General features: G+C 34.8%; 1 protein-coding gene across 1 annotated transcript in view; it reads right to left on the bottom strand.

The window, feature by feature from the left end:
• Positions 1-21,616: 21,616 nt before the first annotated feature.
• Positions 21,617-23,806, bottom strand: part of LOC140143591 (DNA ligase 1-like) — a 69,056-nt gene continuing 66,866 nt past the window's right edge. The window contains 1 exon segment of the mRNA XM_072165404.1: positions 21,617-22,464. The gene's annotated coding sequence lies outside the window, so the exon portion shown is untranslated.

Here is a 23,806-nt window from a genome sequence, read left to right on the forward strand (position 1 = left end):
ATAAACAAAAAAGTGGTACATCACTGATGTTTTAAATTCACTTCATTTTGGAAAGCTTACTATCAACGGATTTCGTTAAAATTTTGGATATGTGTTGCTAACACATTAGGGAAATAATGTTGATATGTAAAATGGGAATAAGTGGTCCCTGATTTCTTTTATGACTTCATGAACTAGGTGCTCCACAACTATCAAAAAACGAACCGGTTAAAATGCTTGTATTTTCAATGTTGAGCTATATTTTGTATTTTGAACTTGCGACACTATGTCACTGAAACTTAATTAAGCATGCGCGTATTTTGGGGGGGCTTTAGGCGCCAGCCCCGGGTAAAAGTAGGGGCGGCAAAAACGAAGGGGCGGAAGAAGAAGGCGGCAAAAACAGGGCGGCAAAAAGCGAAGGGCGGCAAAACGCAATTAGCAAATAAAAAGGGCGCAAAAATTGTAAAAGCATAAAAATTTTGAAAATAGGTTGCTTTTAGGGCGCTAGCGCCTAAAACCGTTTTTTTTTTTTTTTTTTGCTCTTCACTTTTTCAAACGACCGTGAAAAAAATTGGGTCAACCTTTTCGGGCTGTTAAGGAAGGGCGGCAAAATTGTTTCTTCTTCAGCCCCGGGTTGGGGCGGCCACGGCACGCCACTGTTAAGCCATAGGTAACAGGTTACCACAACCACACTACAGCAATGTTGAAAAAGATTGTATTTTTGTCACCTATACCACCATATTAGGTAGTTTTCCGTAAGCTTCATTTTTGTGATTTTGGTAACTATTTTATATTTATTTGCCCAATCCATCTCAACTAGGCAATCTAAATTGTACTCACCATTTACATCCCAAGGTATTTTAGTATATATCCACCTCACACATTTCCATTATATATCCAGTAACAGACAAAATATCAAAATTGATGCCTCATTATGACATGTATGATATCACAGACTATCACATGTGTTCAAAATTGATGCCTGAATTTGACCTGAACCAATTGACCTATAACCTGACCTTTGATGACCTTATAGCCTTTTTTAATCTCTTTTCCTAACAACACATTATAGAAGATACATACATGGTGTAGTATTAAATTGTCTATGTAGAAGAGATTAGGCCTATTTAATTTATTCAGTGTTATAATCAGTGAGTACATTTCTATAGATTCTCATCTTCTCTGGTATAACAAAGGATTTAATGTATTCTATTCATGTATTCTACTTGGACATGTTCAATAAAATAAATTATGGTTTGTTATGAAACACACATCTCAGTTACCAGGATACAGTAAACAAAAAAATATATAGGGCTAAAATGATTTTCTAAAATGGTTTAAAACCACTTTGTATGTAGAGATATTTTATAAGTTCAGGACATGAGATGATGAACATATTTATATACTTTATAAATTTGCAACAAAAAAAAAGAAGATGGGTACTGATGAAAATCAGGGTATTATATCGCCTTAACTAACTTGATTTGAATGATTTCAAATCCTTTGGTATAGTAAAATACCAGCTTGTCATAGCAAACCTTCGGCAAAGGGGACAACCGTAAAATCATCCACACATCAGGTAAGTTTCATAATTTTTTAGGCTGATTTTTTAAGTTTCATCAAAGTGATCAGATTCACACTAGATTGCTACACCTTCACCTCCCAAATCAAGCAGATTAAAAAACCCACTTCTTCCCAGTCCCCAAGAATCTTTGGGTGCTACTGGATATAAGAACATGGAGCATAATCTTAAGCCCAGTTCACACTCTTTATTTGAAATTGAATATTTAATGCAACAAGTATTGTTATTCTATTCAATCAATTCTATTTTATCAAAGTCAAATATTTAACTTCTAATGAATTCTTGTTGATGTAAAATCGATAATATATTTACACAGATATTCAGCGTCAAATATAAATTATTTTTCATCAGCACATTCTTTATCAAAATGAATTGAAACAGATTGAATGATGAATACTTGAATGAATTTGACATCAAATATTTGGAGTATGATCAGCTCAAATATGGCTGAATCCAACATCTTCTAATCATTCTTTATAGGAAGCCAAAATGGACAACAAAAAGTCCTGTATACATTTTCAAGGAATTTAATCTAGGCAAGTTATTTTTTGCCTGTAACCATTACCTGATTTTTCAGTAATTCTTCACAAAAAAGACATTTTGTTTGCCCAAAATGTTGCCACAATTTTGTCTCAGTAGTGATGCTATTTTCATCAAAATCAGTGTCCACCAATCAATGTTTCCGGCTCTAGTTAATAATTATTAACCAGTACCAGGCTGTGTGTCAACATGTTATTGTACTACAGAACTATGCGGCATCCCCCACATCAATCAATATTATGAGGACCTTCTTGTAGGCTTCAGCATAAAAAGACTTCCAAGTTTTGAAATTATGTTCCCAAAATATCAAGAGCTATCTTAAGAACCACTGAACCAATACAGGGCTTGTTTGAATGCATGTTTCATGCTGATTCCAAATATGGTCATGCAAATGTACAATTGTGAAAATTTTGAATTTTTAGTGAAAATTTGGCACTTGTCATCTGCAGTCGACACCCGGGAGAAGAGGGTTAAGACTTGATTTGGTTTATCGGACTGGGATGATGCACTCCCACTTTTTAGGCAACAAAAATTACATCATTTGGGTGTATTTGTGAGACATTTGGGTGTATTCATAATACATTTGAGTGTATTTTGGAGACATTTGGGCAATTTACTGCATTTTGTGTGTATTTCTGAGACATTTGGGTGTATTTCCGAGACATTTGAGTGTATTCCTAATACATTTGGGTGTATTTCTTAGACATTTGGGTGTATTCATAATACATTTGAGTGTATTTTGGAGACATTTGGGCAATTTACTGCATTTTGTGTGTATTTCTGAGACATTTGGGTGTATTTCTGAGACATTTGGGTGTATTTCCGAGACATTTGAGTGTATTCCTAATACATTTGGGTGTATTTCTTAGACATTTGGGTGTATTCCTAATACATTTGGGTGTATTTCTGAGACATTTGGGTTATTCGGGTAGATTGCCTCTGAGATTCAAAGAAGTGAAACCATCACTCTTTCATTTTGCCAAAGTGAATTTCTTTTTTATTACATTTTTGGCTCACTTTTTTGGACCAATTTTTAAAGTTTTTTTTCCTTGCAGATGAAATGGACATCTTCAACAAAACTGTGCAATTGAGCATGTCATGGTACAGCATACTTATCTTGTGATATCCTATCATTGACGTAATGTCAATATCATATATTTACTCATATGCTGCAGTTTGGGCCCATTAACCAAAATGATGATAATATTGTGCAAGTTGCATGAATGAACTTTTGCAAAACATCAGTGTTTTTTTCTATAATATATTGATTTTATAGATAAGGCCAAATTAAAAAAAAAAAGGTCTCAAAACTCCCGTGTGCATTAGTTTATTCGCCTGCATTAGTAAAAAAGTGTAAAAAATATGATCGAAATGCCGTTTTGACAATTTCAGACCCCTGCTCTTCGATTACTTCACTTCAATACAATAGCAGCATCACTTTAGGCCAAAAAAAAAAAAAAAAAAGGTTTGTCTCAAAGCTCAGAAGAAATTTAAAAACAAATGCCGATTTTTTCTGGAAAAAACTAAAAAATTGGTTTTTTTTTAAATGAAAAAAATTTCCGCATTCCTTTTTTGTCAAATCAGAAATGAAGGCAATTTGTACCTCCCTTGGCACTGCCACTGATGATAGCTCATGTATTTGGGAGGTCTAAGATAACCTGATCTTAATTTCAGACACCTAATGAGATGTGTTAAGCACGTCTCCCATCCCGAGTGGTGCTCCCCGAGAAGGAGGAATCAAGCCAGCAGTATCGTGACGCTCTCAATATGGCTCTAATTTCCTCGTGCCCGCAATGTGGAGTATACCTCTTGCTGTCTTTGTGACAAAATCTGAGATAAAGGAGCATGAAAGGGAGAAAATCTAGACAAGAAACACGCATGTGCATAAAAAAAAAGCAGTCATAATGACATAATAACTGTCACTTGTGTGCTATAAACATATCCAGTATCATCACTTCATGCATATGCCAATTGTCATTCCTAATGGACATGGCACCTTTAAAATGATAAATGGCTTAATGCACTGAGTGCTAGATATAGCAATCAACATAAAAAGTCCTAAGTTTTGAGATATTTTCCAAAAATATTAAGAACTATATCAAGAATCACTGAACCAATACTACGGCTTGTTTGCACTCATTTTAATGCATATTCCATGCTGATTCCAAATATGGTCATAAACATTTACAATTCTGAAATGATATTTTTTGAATAAAAACAAAATTGAAACTTGTCATCTGTAGTCGACACCCGCGTGGGGAGGGTTAAAAGGATGACTGGCTTAAAGGATGCATGTTAGAAATAGAAGAAAATGTGTTGAATCTCACAAATGCAATGTATTTGTGAGATTTTGACCTATAATTATGCTCTGGGACCATAACTAGATTACTACCCTCATAGGGCAGCTATTGAGTAGTATGACTGAAACTGATTTATCAATTTGCAAATAGATACATCAGTTTGCTTTGATCTCTCTTTCTTGAAGTTTAGACAAATAATATAATACGGGGCCATCATTTTCTTCCCCAAATTAAGTGTCAATATAATTGTAACCCCCCTTATTTTGGCAACAAATATTTTATGACCGTCTACCACCGATACACCTTACCCCCTAAACAGGCTAAAATTGTATTTAAATCAATCTTTTTGAATAAAATAAACACACTATTTGTGGTCATCTTGTGACTCTCTTCATTTTGGACATCAAAACTTTTTATGTTCCCCAGTATATTTGGGACCCCCCCCCCTTACGAAGAAATTGGCAGATTTAATTTTCCCCATTTATTCTTTTTTACACAAATATCAATGAAATGTTAAAAGCATCATATTTTATTATAAAAATTGTGTTATTAACAAATTTAAGGTTATTAATTATTTTAAACTGTTGTGATTTGGTAGTTCACAGCATCTTACGAATGGTAGTGAGCTTTGGCAAAAACTGTATTGCTCAATTCATAGCAAGTGTGTAGAAGAATTAAAATATCACAGATATACTTTTATAGGTGCTGCGGTTCTCGGGTTACATTGTAAAGAGGGCTGAAACAACAACACTTTTGTAAAACATACATAACTCATTAACAACAATAAATTAAGCAAGTTTGCAAAGTATATGATTTGCAGAATGAACTTTTGCAAAACATCAAGGTGTTATTTTTCAATAATATATTGATCTAGATAATGAAAATTGATTTTTAGGTTGCGTCGACCAACAATACCTCGTCTACCCTTAAATTGTTAGAGTTAGAATGTAAGTTTTGAGCATCTCAAACTTATTTTGACTGAGTGTGAATGGGGTGATGGGGTAATGGGGAAAATGCATTGTACACTATACCATGCCTTGCAACAAGTCACTCAGGCTCAGAAATTCTCGCAAAAATTCTTGTCAACAAAATTGTAAGAATCTATATATGGATTCTCATGAATATTTCAGTTTATCATACAAAGTTATATGGCGAGATTCCATGGATTCTTGCAAAATTCCACTGGGAGAATCCAAAAGGATTTTCTGACCCCGAGTCACTCCTGATAAAAAAAGTCAATCGACTTATGGGGAAAGTATGACACAAGTACGGATAAGAAGTGATTCAGTTTCTTATGGTCTAAGAGCAGGATTGTAGGTCAAAATCTGACAGAATCACAAGCATTCCATAAAACCCATAAATCTACAGCAATGACAATTACTGTCGCTTGTGTGTTACTAAGCTATTCAGTATCTTGTGCTTCATGATGCAAATACTAGAAATGATATGCGCTGTGAATAAAATACTAGCATCAATAGCTCCCGTTTCACTAATTTAATTTAATCATTATTTAGAGCCATATTGTAACATTTGCTAAGGTGGATACCCTGAAGTTTTGTCAAAATTCTGATTTTTACATGATTGTAATGCACTAACATACTAACATACCCTGCAAAATCTGGCATTTTTAACCCAATGAGAACTACCTGCCGATTGGCCAAAATGAATATTGTGTTCAATTTTGAACCAATCAAAGAGGGTATTAATAAGATCATCTGCAAATGAAAGTTTTAGCCATAAATGGTTTAAAGACTAGTCATAATTGGCAATTGAAATGAGTATTTCAAGTTATCAACCAATCGGAAATGCTGTTAGATGACCAGTAGTGTCCAGGGGGTATAAGTGATATCCCATCATTTTATTCATACAATCGAGGTATGTGATGCCCGGGGGGGGGTACTCAAGTTTGGTTTTGGTAGGGACGTGCCGCTGAGAATTTGAAAGTGGACCCATAAATATACCAATTTTTCAAGAAATTTGGACCCATTGATATACCAAAAGTCAAAAATTTCGGCCGAATTTAACCCAAATTGTCCTAGTTTTTACAAATTTTCCCAAAATTTTGGGAAAATTTTGAAAATTTTGGCTAAATTAACGAGAAATTGAGCTATTTACAGAAAAAATTAAAAAAAATAAAAAAAAAGGACCATACCAAAATAGGCTTTGAAAAAGGGGTCATTGATATACCAAGAGGCTGAAAATGCTACCCATATTTGCGGCACGTCCCCGTATGGTCATTTGTACTGAGTACCCCCCCCGGGATGTGATGCGATCAAGTTAATTGAGTTTTCAATTTTATTACATGACCCATTCTCAGAGCTTTATTTTGCAGAAAACCCATCATCATAATTAGACTAAATGGTTCCAGAGATCTGACAAAATATTGTGATTTTTGAGAAAAATAGTTTGATGCACAGGCACATATCAGGCCAAAACACAGCACAAGGCAACCACCCCCGGGGGGATCACTCATATATGAAAGTTGTAAGCATCCGCGTGAAAGAAAACGCGGATTTAGGGTGTTTTTGAAAAGCAAAACGAGGATCCGCGCGGATCCGCGATTAGGGTCTCAAAACACTCATTTTACTAAAAGAAGGGGTGTTTTTTTAAAGGACGATCCTCGCTTAGGGTAGTTTGTTAAAATTACCCAATTAACAGACATTAGTGGTGACATATTTATCAAGTTATTCGGCACAAAAGAGTGGTTTCTAAGCAATTTTACTAACCAGATTTTGTAAAAATCGGAGCCGACTTCAACAACGCCAATTTTAAGCTTACTGATATCATCACTGTCACTGTATGGCACTCTACTGACACACGCAATGAATAGGGGCAAATTTCAAACCAATTCCTCACTTATGGTGTTTTTATATTGTCTGTCCTTGTTTAGGGGTAAATTTCAAACAAATTCCTCGCTTAGGGTGTTTTTATTTGAGTAAAATCCTTGTTTAGGGTTAGTTTGACAAATTTTCGACATCCTAGCTTAGGGTCATTTTTGAAAGTCAATTCACGCGGATGCTTACAACTTTTATACATGAGTGGCCCCCCCGGGCAACCACCATAGATGTACAACTTTGTTTACTGCTGTGTAAACCTATAGGCTTCAACAAGTTTCAAAACATTTTCTCAAAATATCAAGAACTATCCCAAGAACCACTGAACAAATACTAGGCTTGTTTGTACTCATTTTAATGCTTTATGTTCATTCCTAATAAGATCATGTAAATGAAAAATTCTCAAATTATTGAATTTTTAAAGAAAAATTGGAACTTGTCATGAGCAGACGACGACACCCGTGTAGGGAAGGTTAACCAACCAATGGCCTTGATGAACAGGATACAAAACAACATCAGAAGTCGTGTTCACATTTTGAGTTACACCTGGCGTAAACTTACTCCAACATTGATCAAAATTCCACAAATATTTTCCCTACTCCTACCGCGTGTCCACACTTTATAGCTTACTCCTAGCACTACGCCGCCAAGTATTCACTTCTGGTTGGCGTAAACATTGGCTACCACTTCCGGTGTTTCTGTGACCTTTTCAACCACGCGATATGTAATTTCTTAGTTCCGACCAACAAAAGGTCAAACTTACTCCGGGTGCCAGGCGTAATCTGCGTTTACATTGCAACTTATGCCTGACGGAAGTTACACCCAGCTTGCAACTCCTGACTTTTGTCAGAGTAAATCGTCGACGACGCCTGACCAGCGGAACTTACGCTGACCATCGCTCACACTGCACCTACTCCTGGCAGCGCATACCGCTACTCCTAGCAACTTGCGCCGACCAAGTTCCGCCGGGCGTACGTCCAACAATGTGAACACGACTAGAGACAGATGAAAATGGCGAGCACTCGGACAAATGCATTTATACGACATGATGATATTGTCAATTCTATTTAAGGGCTTGGTCACCACATTGCACAGTATTTTTTGTGGGACCTGAGAGCACATCAGACACACAAAATTGCATTCTGAATACAAGGAATGTCCTTCTGATATCAAATAATTATAATATTTTGGAATTTGCAATAATTAATAAAAATTTTCATGGAAATTATTAAAAAATAGACATTTAACAGTCCTAAACGTAACCTTTGTAAATCTAATGACATGTTAAAGTGTATGTAGCTGGGAGGAAAAGCCTACATATTAAAATTTTGTCCTTTTGTAATGAAGATATACATGAAGTTTCATAAATGCATATAAGGCCAACAAAACTGGAAGAAAATGTGACAAATTAGCCTTGTAGATTCAACCACTGTTTCAGACAAGAATTGAGTGATTTTTGTTTTTGTGAATAAATCAACCAATTTTTCTCTTTACCAATGGTTGACTTGAAACCATTAAATTGGGCTACACATTTCTGGCAACACTGCTTCCTACTACTCACTGGCATGCAGAGTCTCAATGGACCACAAAGGAAACACTAAGAAAGTGGAAATTTCCACGCTTGCGGTTATTCTTTAAAAATCCTAAATTTTTCATGCAAAAAGCAGCCACTGTGAAAAGAGCAATGCACATATAATATGACTCCTTGTACAAAGGTCAATGTTAGACGGGAATAAAGGAGCATAAAATTGTGAGTTAATAAATAGAGATGCCAATGGGTTGTGAAAAAAAATCTGAGAGTTGAAAAATTACTTTTACTTCTACTGAACAGCTAGCAATGTATACTAATTCAATGTGTTCCTGACTGTTCAATAGAAGCAATAAAATTGGCAATTTTTTTTTAAAGTAGCAGTATTTCTATGTTTCTAACCTTGAATAACAAGTAATTTAGTGCCTATAACTTGCTTTTTTGGCCAAAAATATTTTTTGAAAATTAAAAAAAAAAAAAAAAAAAAAAAAATTATTTTTAGAAAATCAGATTTTTTTTGGAAAAATACAAAAATCGGAATTCCGATTAAAATCGGAAGATTGGCATCTCTGAAAAATAAAAAATGAAATGGTTCAAAAATTGGAAAAGCACAACTCAATTCATCACAAAATTTCCCACTTTGACCATACTACAGGAGTCATACAACAGTCAAACGCGACAACATGAGAGCAATTTTTGAGGAAAAGTTATTAAGTCTCTCCACACCGGTGTCAACTGGAGACGAGAAGTTTAAAAAAAAAAGGTTTTAAATTCAAAAATTTCAGAATTGTAAATTTTCATGACCATATGTGACCCATCATATCGAAATCAACCAGTTGTCGGCTTCATTTGCAGATAATAATTAAATAACAGATCAGAAAATATAACAAAAATAAAAAGAAATATGAGCTTCTTTCGCCTCATCAACATTTTTCTGTATCTGATTCCAACAAGGTGTCATTTTTTAATAAAGCTAAAAAAACCAGTTTCTCCTGATTTTTAAATCTCCACTTTTATTTCTGCAAAACAACTGGTAGATTTTGATGTGATGGGTTAAATATTTGGAATCAGTATGCATTAAAACAAGTCTTGTTTGCTTTCAGTAGTTCTTGAGATAGTTCTTGATATTTTGAGAAAATATCTCAAAACAGACTTTTTAGGTTGAAGCCTATGGCTAGCATGCAGAGCATTATAAACTTGAATTGAAACTTTGTGTTTCCAAAGCCTACAATGTGCCTACAATGATTAATCTGCAAATAATTACATCAGGATTGTCAATAAATATCATTTGTAAAATTTCTTGTAAACAAATCCAATTGAATCACATTACATCATTTTACCCAATATTCAATTGGAAATTTTTTTACAAATGATACGATGGTTAATTTTTGAAAGAAAAAAATATGAAAAAATACACTTTTAAAACTGGTTATTATTGGCCATTATTCCAAAACCCGATTAAAGATGTTTGGTTCTGGAAGTACACAAAAGTTGTTCCCCTAAAAATAAATGAAATAGTCCTGTATTTTTATGACATTCAGACTAGGTGACCCCACAGACCTATGGGTTAACATGGGTAATGAACTTTAACATGAAGGATGATATTAATTAGGATGCAGCAATAATTATCCTAATTATGTGGTTGAAACTTGACCTTGAACTTACCAAAAAATGTTGTGACATTACTCAGTATATTCTGTGGCTACTGAGGTTTAATTAATCCTCATTGCAGCCAGAGAAGACACATTACCCTTCCCAGAATCCTTTGCAACATGATACTTCACCTCACTCCATCAAATGACACTCCCATTACTTTTTACAGGTTTCCTTTGTTTTCATATTTTGATTTTGAGAGTAGACTGGTAAACATGGGTCGATAGTCAAGAAATAAACACATTTTATAAGATCTGGATGTGCTCTTTTCACTGAGGTATACTTTGTTACTCTGGACCATGTTACACTAGGTAGCTAATCAGTACAGAAAATTATAATAGAGAAATGCATTTTGGGAAGTGTAAGGTATGTTCTATGATTCCATTATACCTGGGTGGAGTGAGGCAAAGAGCTATAAAGTTGCCTAATGGATGCGTGGGGAGGTTTGAACTTATATGTTTGTGATACTGATATGGGTAAAATAATATGTTGCAATTAAGCATGCTAAGTGCTACACGCACAAACCTAAAGGATTATGCAATAGACAAAAAAAAAATGAAAGGAATGAAAGGGGGTTATCTCTCAAACATTTTGCAAAAATGATATGCACCAGACGAGCTGAAAAATGTAAAAATAATAAAACAGTCCTAAGAGGGATATGCTTGTAGATGGAATTCTACAGCATTTTAATCCCCACTTTGACAATCCAATAGCAACTACAATTAAAGCCAAGGTAAAGAAACTAGTTCAACTTTGACGATCCTGTCTACAAAACTCCCCACGGCCTATGATTCGTTAGAATCGCATAACTAACGAAGGCACTGCCCTAGTTAAGCGATATTAACCAATCACTGCCTGTGCTGGAATTTGATCGGCAGAATCGCGTACCTGACAAAGGTTCTGCCCTGGTTAAACGATACTAACCAATCACAAGTTGTGCTGGAATGTGATTGACAGAATATCAGACGCGAACTAGTTATATTTTTATTTATTTTTAACTTTTATTATTTAGGGCAAATGGTGCACAGAGTCGCCTAATAACCTCTTTGTTATATTTAGATCTTCTTTTTTTGGATTAATTTAGACTAGTTTTAAGAAACCCAGTGGTCAGCAGAGATGATATCTTACACTTCCCATAATGCATTTCTCACATTTTAATTTTCTGCACTGATTATGATTTGCTATCTAGTGCAACATGGGTCGCTAGTGATGAAATGTACCTCATTGAACAGAACATCCAGATCTTGCAAAATATGTTTATTTCTCAGTTGATTATCAACCCATGGTTAGCCAATCTATTCTCAAAATGAAAACAAATTAGGCAACATGTACAAAGTAATGGGAGTGTCATTTGTTGAAGTGAGGTGATGTATCATGTTGCAAAGGATTCTGGGAGGGGGAAGATATCTTCTCTAATGTGAGGTATGCTAGCTATGACTTACACCAAATTCACTATTAAGGGAACAGTTAGATCATAGCTATCAATTAAGTAAGCTTAAACCTAGGCCCATTTAATACTACACACCTGTTTATGTATATGACTGTGAATCCATGTACAGTACATGTCTGAAACCCTGTAACATACTCTTGCATAGATAACATATTACTATTTTTATATATCTGAGATCTTGTTAAAGCCATGTTTTTCTTTTCCATAAATGTTACTGTCAGATATGTCCCCTTTTAATTTTGAGCCGAACAACTGAGGCAAAGCAAAGAAAATTGGAATTTACTACCAGTGCAGATGATGCCAATACACATGTCACTCCTTCGGTCCTGCTACAGAACGATTCTTTGATGTGTGTATCACAGTCCCACACGCCATATACGTATGTGTTGTGAACATTGTGTACATGTTCGACTAATATTTCCATCGATATCGTAATAATTAAACAACAGTTCGTGCATTTTATTCAAAATCACCTAGAGTCTTGATTTTTGCAGGACTATATGTTAGTTTATTAAAGTATGTTACAATCGTGAAAAAATCGTGAAAAATATTGAGGACGTTTTCCTTAGCAAATGTTACAATATGGCTTTAATCTGCTGAATATCTTAATAAGTATAACAATTTTGAACTAATCCTGATGAAACAAAGACATGCTCAAACAAATCACTGATTCTTGAATTAAGTTTATCCCAAAATTTCAGTTGATTCTGATTTTGATCTTGTGAGTTATGCATGAATACCCATATAATATTGCTCCATAGGCCACTGTGCTGTAACCAGTTTAGCAGTACATAAATACAAATTTAACAATATTTTTGCTAGGCAAATGAACCTGCACATAAACATAATGTAGCTAGAGATTTCCAGTGGTATAAAAATCTCATATTTTATTTATAGAAAAGTGGAGTTTGAGATTATGGATCACAAAATGCCCCTTTAATCTTGAATGCTAATTCTAACCCTAATCCTAACCCTAAAACCTAAAGGTGCAATATTATTGACTTTACATGAATCAAGACAATCAAGTTAATGTAATGCATGTTTAGGAAAACGCTGCAAGAATTGATTCTTGCCATATTTGCAGTCGTAAAAACCTAACCCTAATCATAATTTCTTGGGGACGTACATGTAGTTATTATTAAGTCTTCTTTGTGGCTTCAAAGTTTCTCCGACACACTTTGTTTGAAAACATTGAGCTATTCCAGTTGAAATCTGTAAACCCCTGTGGAAAATTTCGATTGGGGTCACCCATTCAGGTAACCTCATTTTGTTGGTTGCAACACATAGTGGCTTACGTGTTTGAAAGATATGTTACTATGATTTTAATAATGCTATGTGCGTATTTTTTATGGTTTTGATTGTTTTAAATGTAATTTCCTGTATTTCCTAAGGATATTTTGTTTTCTACAGTGCTTTGTCCTTTAGAAAAGGCACTTTTATAATACTAATAATAACGGAGTCGATACTCCTCCGCAGTTATCTCTCAGTGACCCGATTCCATTTGAAATGGAAGTTTAAGGTTCAAACTTTTAAACCATCTTTAATAGTTAAAAAGAAATTTAACTCTAAATCTTTTTGTCACCATGTGAAACTGAAAATTTGCAAAAATCACTCTATGCCATTATGTGTTGCCACCAACAATTCACACTCCCTTTGTGGGAGATAAAGTTCATGTCTTTGATAGGGGGTGTATGGATTTCACTCATTTTTCACTCATCTCCTTCAGTCATATCTTCCTGAGATTGAACTTTCATACAACTACTGGGCTATTCCAGTTGAAATCCATACACCCCCAATGGAAGACATGACCTTAATATCCTACACAGGGAGTAAGAATTTCAAATGGGGTAGCCTGAATGGGTAGCCTCATTTGAAATCTACACCCCCTGTGTGGGAGATTAAGATCACATCTTCAATAGGGGGTGTATAGATTTCAACTGGAATAGCGCATTCATGCTTGTTGCGGTTTACCTGGATGAACATAATTGATCCTGTCAAAACTATTTATATAACATGCACCTGTCACATTCACCCATTCAGGAATTCCTAAGTCTAAGTTGACAAAAATTGGTTTGTTAAGGAATTATACTATTACACTAGCTCTTTTGTATATGTATTAATAATAATAAATATTGAAGTTGCAAAATTAGTTTTTATTGCTACATATTTCCTAAGACAAGTTAAAGGAGTATTTTGTGACTCTAGCATCCTCTTTTATGGTATGTTTCAGTAGATATCCATGAAAAAGCATTATGCATTAACCCTAACACATATTCTTACTTCACCTTATTTGGGAGAAGAACCATATTTTGGAAACTGGAGAAATGCACCAAAGATAACACCCAATTATTTTGGGTGCTTTCCATACCCTAATGCTCTGCATCCTGGCCACAGGCTTCAGCATAAAAAGTCCTAGTTTGTGATATTTTCCGTGGTCAGGATATTCCTCCTAGATCATATAAAAACGCCCAAATTGTTTAATTTTGGGTGCATTTTCCCATTCTTTTTCAAACATATCCCTATTCCCTGATAAACAAAAACCACCAATTTTGCACCTTGATGTCTTTGTCCTTAACCGAGGTTATATATACCTTAGTCAGGAATTCCTCCTAGACTATGTTAAGACAACTATAGAAGCTTGTGGTTACACAAAGGAACTTGTTCATACCGCAACAACACTGCAACTATTTATATATTAATCACTATTCATAAACTTTTCTTGAACCAATCTTATTATACAGCTTACATGCAAGGAAAAAAGTTGAAAACTAATGACCCATTTAAACATTAGTTCAAGAAATACGCTGTACCAGGGTTTATGTTACACCGAGATTTGGGGTCTTTTTTTAAATCATGAGGAACTTCATTTAAAATTTTTTGAAAATTATGGGGTCCACCTGGACCCCATAATTTAAGACTAAAACATGATAACCGTGTCAGAATTTGTATCCAAAGACTTAAAAATATTTGGACCTTGCAGGAACCCTGCACTGTACAGTACACATGACAAAAACAAGCCGACACTGTGTGGTAGTAGGGTGCGGTAGTTTTTGCTACTTCTCCGCATCTGTGTCTCTAATTTCCATTCCAGAGATGCCACTCAGTTTCAATCAAATAACCAGAAACTGGTGAGAAAAACCTGAAAAAGCATGTGAATGCAGGCCAAAAGTCCTCCAAACGGGCTGAAAATAAAAAAAACGCAGGAATTTGGACTTTGAATTAAATGCTAACATTTTATGGCAAAAAAATGCTAATCTATTTTGTTTGAAAATGTTATAATATGGCTTTAACGAATGTTTGATGACGTAAAATTCATAAAATGTTTCCACCAGACATTCGACATAACATATTTGATTTTCCATCAACACGCATTTGTCAAAATGAACTGAAACAGACTGAATAAACTATCTTGTTGAACAAATATTCCATGTGGAATATTTGGAGTCTGTATAGCCCTTAACAGAAATTAAATCAATTTTATGAATGATGAGAATCTCAAATTGACTCTTAAATTAAATGTAATCTAAGAGACACAAAATAATCCAGGTCACAAAATCTACCTGGTCCAGATAATTATTGAATCATAAATTGACAATGTCCAAATGTTTCAAATTAACTCAAGATACAATAATGTACTATGACCTCAAAATTCATATCCTTTGAAATTAATTATAACATAAAAAAGATGTGTGTAAAATTACAACATCCTGAAATGGTCTCGGTCCTGAGTCTAATGATGTCAAGTAATCTCATGTCATTTTAATAGTGGTAAGGGCATTACAGTATTTTACAAGGCCAATGGACCTGACCATCAGCAGAAAGTTTCCTTCCTGACTCTTTCCATTTTAAAGATTTTTTTACATCTTATGAAACTTACACCTAAACAATGTTAACAACTCCCTCACCCTAAAAAATTACATTAGGCGCATAATTTTAAGGCCACGCAAATAAATTCTAAGTTTCCCCTCGCATATTTTCAGAAACCAAATGTGGCAAATTTTTTTATATTATACATTCCATTTGAAATTCACACTCCCCCGTGTGGGAGATTAAGGTCATGTCTTCCATAGGGGGTGTATAGATATCAACTGGAATAGCCCATTAACTCAGGCGGGCAATGGATAGGAAAGTCAGAATCGACTTTGCTTGGCCTAATTTATTTGGCCTAATATTTACGCTTAACTAAAGCATGTCAAATTAATGCAGTCATTTTCAGCCATGTGAATATTTCATGCTTCAAAGTTTTCTAATACCATGTTCATTCATTTTGAAATGAATTATTTCCTGTATGGACCCCACATTGGAGTAATACTTCCACAGTGATATAAACATGCATTAAAGGCTTGAAAATTAATATGCGATTTTACAAAATATTTTATTAACTGCTCCACCAACAAAATCAACAAGCATAAATACAATTGTAGGTCAACTTGTGCAAGAACAAATCAAAACTCATTAAGCACTTATTCTGTCTGTATAAAAAACAGTGTTAATTAAATTATAACAGATTCATGGTTGTGCCACACAGACTTATTATTACGCCGGAAAATCAAATAACAAAATTTCACTTTATTTTGATAGATTGTATACTCAGCTAGAGCCTGTAGACAAAATCCATAAAATTGGAAATAAGAGAGACATATTGTAGGGCTTATCTCCTATTGAACTATATAAGGGAATTAATGCCTGGATTTATACATTAAGTAGAAGTCATACAGTTTTACATGAAAGATGTTGATTCGCATTTAGAAAAACATTACATACATGTTAAAGACATAATTGTATATGTTTGTGCCCCCCACCCACCAGGCCCAGTGCCACAACCCCCAATAGGATGGCTCATGCTATGCCACTGACTTGTCCCCTAATCTCTACTCCTGGCTCATTCAGTAAGTGTGGTGTAATGATTATCCACAGTTTTGACAACACATTCCAGTTAATCCATACACCCCCTATGAAAGACATGACCTTAATCTCAATGACACAGGGGGTGTAGATTTCAAATGAAGCCACCCATTCAGGTAACCCTATTTGAAATTCACACTCCCTGTGTAAAAGATTGTCTTCCAAGGGGGTATATGGATTTCAACTGGAATAGGCCATTCATATCTGAACAAATGTTTCTGAATTTAAGGTAATACGATGTATTGTTGGTCGAAGCAGCAACAAAAAAATGTAGTTCACGGCATCTTACGAACGGTAGTGAGCTTGAGCAAAAAATACATTGCTCAATTCATAGCGAGCGTGTAGAAGAATTCAAATATCACAGATATACTCTGTAGGTCCTGTGGTTCTTGAGTAATGTTGTAAAGAGGGCTGAAACAACAACACTTTTGTAACACGTACATAACTCATTAACAATAAATTAAGCAGGTTGTTGTATATATATATGATTTGTAGAATGAACTTTTGCAAAACACCAAAGTGTTATTTTTCAATAATATATTGATTCAGATTATGGAAATCGATTTTTTGGCTGCTTCGACCAACAATACCTCGTATAACCTTAATAGGCCCAATTGCCTAATGTCAAATATTGTCTTTATTAGATTGCTTTCACATATGCATGGTTGGATACCATTTATGTTTGTTCCAAAAATCTGAAATTAGATGAATAAAGGTCTGTTCATACTACCACTGCATTTGCGATGCATAGCTTTGCGATGCAGATATATCGATTACTTTTTGCCGCAACTCAACGCAACTCGTCGCATTTCCATGTTAAAATGTATTTAAACATTATTGCGATATCGCAATGCAATGGTAGTATGAACGGACCTTTAAGCCTCTCCACACAGGTTTCACCTGCAGACGACAAGTTCCAAATTTTCTTGAAAAATGCAACAATGTCATCAGAATTGTACAAATGCATGACCATACCTGGAATCAGCATGAAAAATATATTAAAATGAGTACAAACAAGCCTAGTATTGATTCAACGATTCTTAAGATAGCTCTTGATATTTTGAGACTTTTTAGTTGAAGCCTTTGGCCAGCATGCAGAGAACAGCATTTTGTTTGGGGAAATTACTGATTGTCAAAATAAGTATTTTGATGCATGCTTGTCATCATTTAAGGCCAAATATTTTGAACAGAAAATCTTTTTATGTTCTTCAAAAGTACACCTTGACATACAAACACACATGCGGCTACCGGTCACCATATGCCTGGACAGGTTATGCAAATGGCCTATCCTGTTGCTATCCATACATCCCTATGAAAGATATGACCTTAATCTCCCATACAGGGGGAGTATATTGATATTGAAGTTACCCATTCCGGTACCACCCATTTGAAATTCACACTCCCTGTGTGGAAGATTAAAAAGTCATGTCTTCCAGGGGGTGTATGAATTTCAACTGAATAACCCAATGAAGCAGCAATCAGTTTAACTCTATCCATGTGGGTGTTGACTGCAGATTGACAAGTTTCAATTTTGTTTCTATTCATACATTTCAGATTTGGAATCAGCATGAAAATTGCATTAAAATGAGTACAAACAAGCCCAGTATTGGTTCAGTGGTTCTTAAGATAGCTCTTGATATTTTGAGAAAATATCTTAAAAACTTGGGACTTTGTATGTTGAAGCCTATGGCTAGCATGCAGAGCATTAAGGCAGGATACACTAGGGTAGCCATATGATGAGTCAGCTTACCTGACAACAGACTTAATAATTAGTGGCAAGCATTGTAAACAACTTGTACTTTTCAGACCCATTCAGAAATTTACTGAAGCCGAACATAATAAAATTCATCAAAATTTGGATTATTTGCATTTTTGGAACAAGTCTAGATGTTACTGAAGTAGACAAATTGTCAAACGTGAAAGCAGCCTGATAATGTAAACATCAACATGCGGATATAATCAAAAGTAATTTTGTAATGTTTTCTTTCTTATCGCATGGAAGGCTGCTGAATTTGGCCATAGTGCAGCACTGGCAGTACACTCAGAGGTTGGCAACCTACACTTTCAGAGTGTGGTTATTTACTATTTGCTTAAAAATACACTTAGATATATAATATGGTAGTATTAAAGTATGGTCGCTGCCATATTGACTTGAACCCAACCATGCCATTTTTGGCCTGATTTTTAAGCTTATTTTTTCATTACAATATTTTCATTGACAATTTGCCTCTATTATGCCCCCTTTTTAAAAATGACAGACAATACAGTATGGCTGTCAAACTCTATTCTAATATCATTCAGTTAGTCCCTTATTCTAGTGCCTCAAAGTCTTATCTCAATTTCTTTTAAATAAAGCGATACTCTCCGGGGCTTTACCCCTAGGTTAATAGGACATTGCCTTGCATGCAAGTCTGTAACCTTCCCTTGGGAATATCACTTGGCAGGGAACCTTACCCCCTAGATAATTACAATGCAAAATCAATTGAATGTTGTATGATTGTTAGATATAAGTTGCCATCACATCATATAAGTTGCAATTGGGCTACTAGGCATGGCTCTAGCTAAATGTGTAGTGTATGCTCCAACTCTCTTCATTTTTTAATTAAAAAATTTCAGAATTGTACATTTTCATGACCATATATGGTTACCATGTTTTTCTACTTTTTTTTTTGTTGCTTTGTGTAAGAATGCCACTTTGTGGGCCTTTTATCACTGCTGTAGCAGATTCAACCCATCATGGGACGTTTTTCAAACAAATTCAGGCTACCCGGCTATCATACATATCACGCTATGCATGACTGGGCAGATGATTGTCCGACAGCCTGGATTTGTTGGAAAATCGTCTCATGATGGGTTGAATCTGCAAAAATATTAATAGAGTCGCAGAATACTGGTTTATTTAATAGGAATTTTCTTTTATTTATTGCATCATGAAAAGGAAACACAAATGCTCACAAAATCAGATTTTGGATGAACTTTGTTTGACTGGAAATTGGGAAACTTTAAAAAAAAAAAAGGAAACTTGATGGAAATCTGCCGCCACCTTAACATGTTTACTGCCGCACAGCTGGTCTATGGATATTGGCAACACTGATTAGAGATTGGGAGATACTATGACTAATGTTTAGTAGGTTGATTTTGTGCCTAATTTGGTGATATTCTGATTCTTTGGAGGAAATGAGGAAAAAAAATTGCATTCTCACAAAATGAGCACGGATTTGTAATTTCTTTTAATAATTTGATGATCGATTATGTTCAAAATGTAGACACTAGTTGACACCCTTTGAGTATACACCCATGTTTCCTATACACTATTTGACACCCTTTGAGTATACACCCATGTTGCCTACTTGTATGTACTATGTACTCAGCAATTAACCCTCCAACCACAGCACCAGGTGTCGACTGTAGACAACAAATTTTCTTTAAAAATTCACAAATTTTAGAATTGTTCATTTTCATGACCATATTTGGAATCAGCATGACAAATGCATTAAAATGAGTACAAACAAAACTAGTAGTGATTCAGTGGTTCTTGAGATAGCACTTTTAAAATTTGAGAAAATATCCCAAAAATTAAAACTTGATGTTAAAGTCTATAGCCAGGATGCATAATATCAACAATCAACAGTTCAAACATGTATGCTGAGCAGTATGCATACATGTCCAAAGTAATTATTGGTGCAAAGTTTTCCTGACAGAATCCATCACTAGAGGGCAGCATAAGTGTTTCTCAGACAGGAATATTCTTGCCCCTGAATTTTATGGTGTTCTGGTTTGGCAAATCATTGATAATCTCCCCAGTGCCAGGAATTTTTTTGGGGGGTGGGTGGGTGAGGCATGGGGGAAAGTGATTTTGGGTGCAGGGCAGAATCAACTAATTTTGCACCTAATTGCACAAAGTGAATAAGTTCTGACTGGGGGGTATCTTCTTCTTCTTAAGACATCTGCCATCAAATGAAATTATATCCTGCTCTATATTTAAACTAAAAATTAATATATATATATGAATTCAGACAATAGCTTTGCATGGGTATTTCCTGAAAACAACAGCCATTAATAGTAAAATTTTCTCAAAAATAGGAAATGTAATTTACTATTATTTGCAGTGAGTGCTTCAAAATAGTTTGGCCATTATTTGAAAGCTTATTTCATCAGTTTCTTGGCAATAGGATAATTGGATATTGACATAGACAACTATGGCAAATGTTCCAAGTAAAAGACCACTTATAGGTTAATAAATGCGTATCACATGTTGGGAGTGAAATTGCACCAAACAATGCATGCATACTGATATGTTGATGCGTAATGCACAAGCCCCACAGGGGGAGGGCATAATTAGATACATCAACATCTCAGTATGTGTGAATTAATTATTTTGTACAATTTCTCGAGCAAAAAGTCAGGTAAAACCACACAAAATATCTAGTATTGAGTGCTGGGTGCCTGGTGAACCAATTTGCTGCACCTTGGTACTGAACATTTGGCAACGTTGGATGAAAGATGCATTGGGCTATTCCATTTGATATATTCACTCCCCGGCCTGTGAATGATTTAGCTAGACTTCCACAGAGGGAGTATGAGTTTCAAATAGAATACACTATTGGTAACTTCACTTTGAAATACTCACACCTGTTGTAGGGGATATACGTAAAAATAATTAACCCCAGTTCCATTTGAAAAAATATACTCCTTCTGTGGAAGATATTTCTTAAATCTTCCACAGGGGGATGGCAGATTTTAAATGAAATATCCCATTATCTGTATTTGGCATATACTCATTTTCTTCCATGACACCCGATCTTCATGACACCAACCACCAATAAAATCAATAATATAATATCATTTATAATCAAATAATTTGATTTATTATTACACTAACAAAACATACATGTTGATATATATATTACAAGCGAAACAAACAAAGATTCAATCAAAACTGGACTTACTGTTCCCATGATATGGCAATTTTAGTGTTGCTTAGAACAAGCAAATACAAAGGAAGTCAAATGCTTTAATAATCACATCACAGGCTAAGTGCAATGGGCTATTCCAGTTGAAATCCATACACCCATATGGAAGACATGACCTTAATCTTCCATACAGGGGGTGTAGATTTCAAACAGTCTTCCATTCAGAGAATCCATCTGAAATTCACACTCCCTGAGCGAAATTAAAGTATGATATATGTCATCCACAGGGGGTATGTGGATTTCAAATGGAATAGCCCATTAATCTGCCACATCTCCTGTATTGAATATGAGATACAGGTATTGGAAAAATGGCGCAAATGGTCTCAGTAACCAATAAACACCAATAAATCCAAACACCCAAACCAGCGATAATACTACCTTTGATTCTATTCATCTATACATCCAGTAAAAGTATCCAGTTTGAAGTTACATCTTAAATGCAACAAATAAAATATATGCATCAAGTTATATTGCGGTGTAAAAATATCAAGAAAAGCGTTTTTGAAAAATGCCTGTAATACAATTAATGAACAGAGTCAACCACAATGCAGCTGTTTTTACCAAAGTTTGAAACTTTATAAATGTTTTTGAAATTAATTATAATAAATTCAATTTTTTTTTTCATGCCTTGGTTTAATATGTACATGGAATATTTACACGCCAAATAATTTTTTTTTATGAACCAATTCATAAAAGCATGAAATTGCAAGTGACAAGCACCTATTCAGACATGCCAACTTTGAAATCCAGATTTCCGTATTCAGAAGAACAAAAATCCGTATTTTGCACCCTAAAACCGTATTTTTAAAAAATGTACCTTTTGCATACCTGCCTACCCCAGAAACCCCAAAAGTAGAACACATAATTGCGAGGGAGCACTTGTGCGACCAAGCATCGTAATGGCCGGGTCCAGGGGCCCACCTTACAATTTGCAATCAAATTTGGCAATACCAAAGAACCATTCCATCAAAGTAATAAATCAATACAGAAAGATGCTTCCTTTACGAGTTATCACTCATTGAAAGTGCTACTTTGCTATACTTTACATGGAAAGCGGCCATCTTAAAGTCGTCATATTTCCTTAATTACATGATTGATCAAGCTGATTGTCGGATATGTGATGCACAATTAAAAATTAATTATTAAAAGATTTGGTGACCTCAGTCAACCTTTGACCTTGTATGTGACCTTTGACCTCACGAAATTGGGTAAAGTATGTAAACCAAACAAATTGACATATTTCTTGAAACATTGGGTTTTGTTACTTCTAATATTGTTAGAAGTATGCTTTGTTAAATCTTTCAAGTTCAGAAAATCATTGATCATCATCTGAATCATCATCATAGTATCAGTTGGTAGGCCTAACATCTAGGCCTAACATCGGGTTTTGTTCATGTTTCAAAAAAAAATTAAACAGTTTAATGCCAATGTCAATTAGAAGACTGTACTGGGTATAGCAGTTATCTATGCATGGTTAAAGAAAAATATTAAAAATATTAAAAATATTAATGTGCCACTGGGTGCACCATTGAGAAAACAAAGTCGGAAAGCATCTTGCAGGCTTATTCTTTTGCAGACCTAAATAGTTAACTAAATACTTCCAGAAGACATAGCATGATGTGTAGCAGTTAGATGAAGATGCTTAATAAAAAATATTAATGTGCATGAAAAATCCGCAAGTCGGGAGAAAATTCTTTCGGAAACCATCTTGTACATATAGGCCTATAAATATTTCTTTAATGTGCATGCATTGTGCGTAAGTCGGAAGTAAAAGGAGGTCGGAAACCTTCTTGTAGGCTTATTCTTTTGCACCAATAGAGCTAAATAGTTAAATAAATACCTTCAGAAGACATAGCATTAGGTGGCTAATAAAAAATATTAATGTGCATGAAAAATCTGCAAGTCAGAAGAAAATTATTTCGTAAAACATCTTGTAGACCTATTAAATATTTCTTTAATGTGCATGCATGATGCGAAAGTCGGAAGTAAAAGGAGGTCGGAAACCTTCTTGTAGGCTTATTCTTTTGCACCAATAGAGCTAAATAGTTAACTAAATACCTTC

Source organism: Amphiura filiformis, unplaced genomic scaffold (assembly GCF_039555335.1).
Source record: "Amphiura filiformis unplaced genomic scaffold, Afil_fr2py scaffold_24, whole genome shotgun sequence".
Classification (NCBI taxonomy): Eukaryota; Metazoa; Echinodermata; class Ophiuroidea; order Amphilepidida; family Amphiuridae; genus Amphiura; species Amphiura filiformis.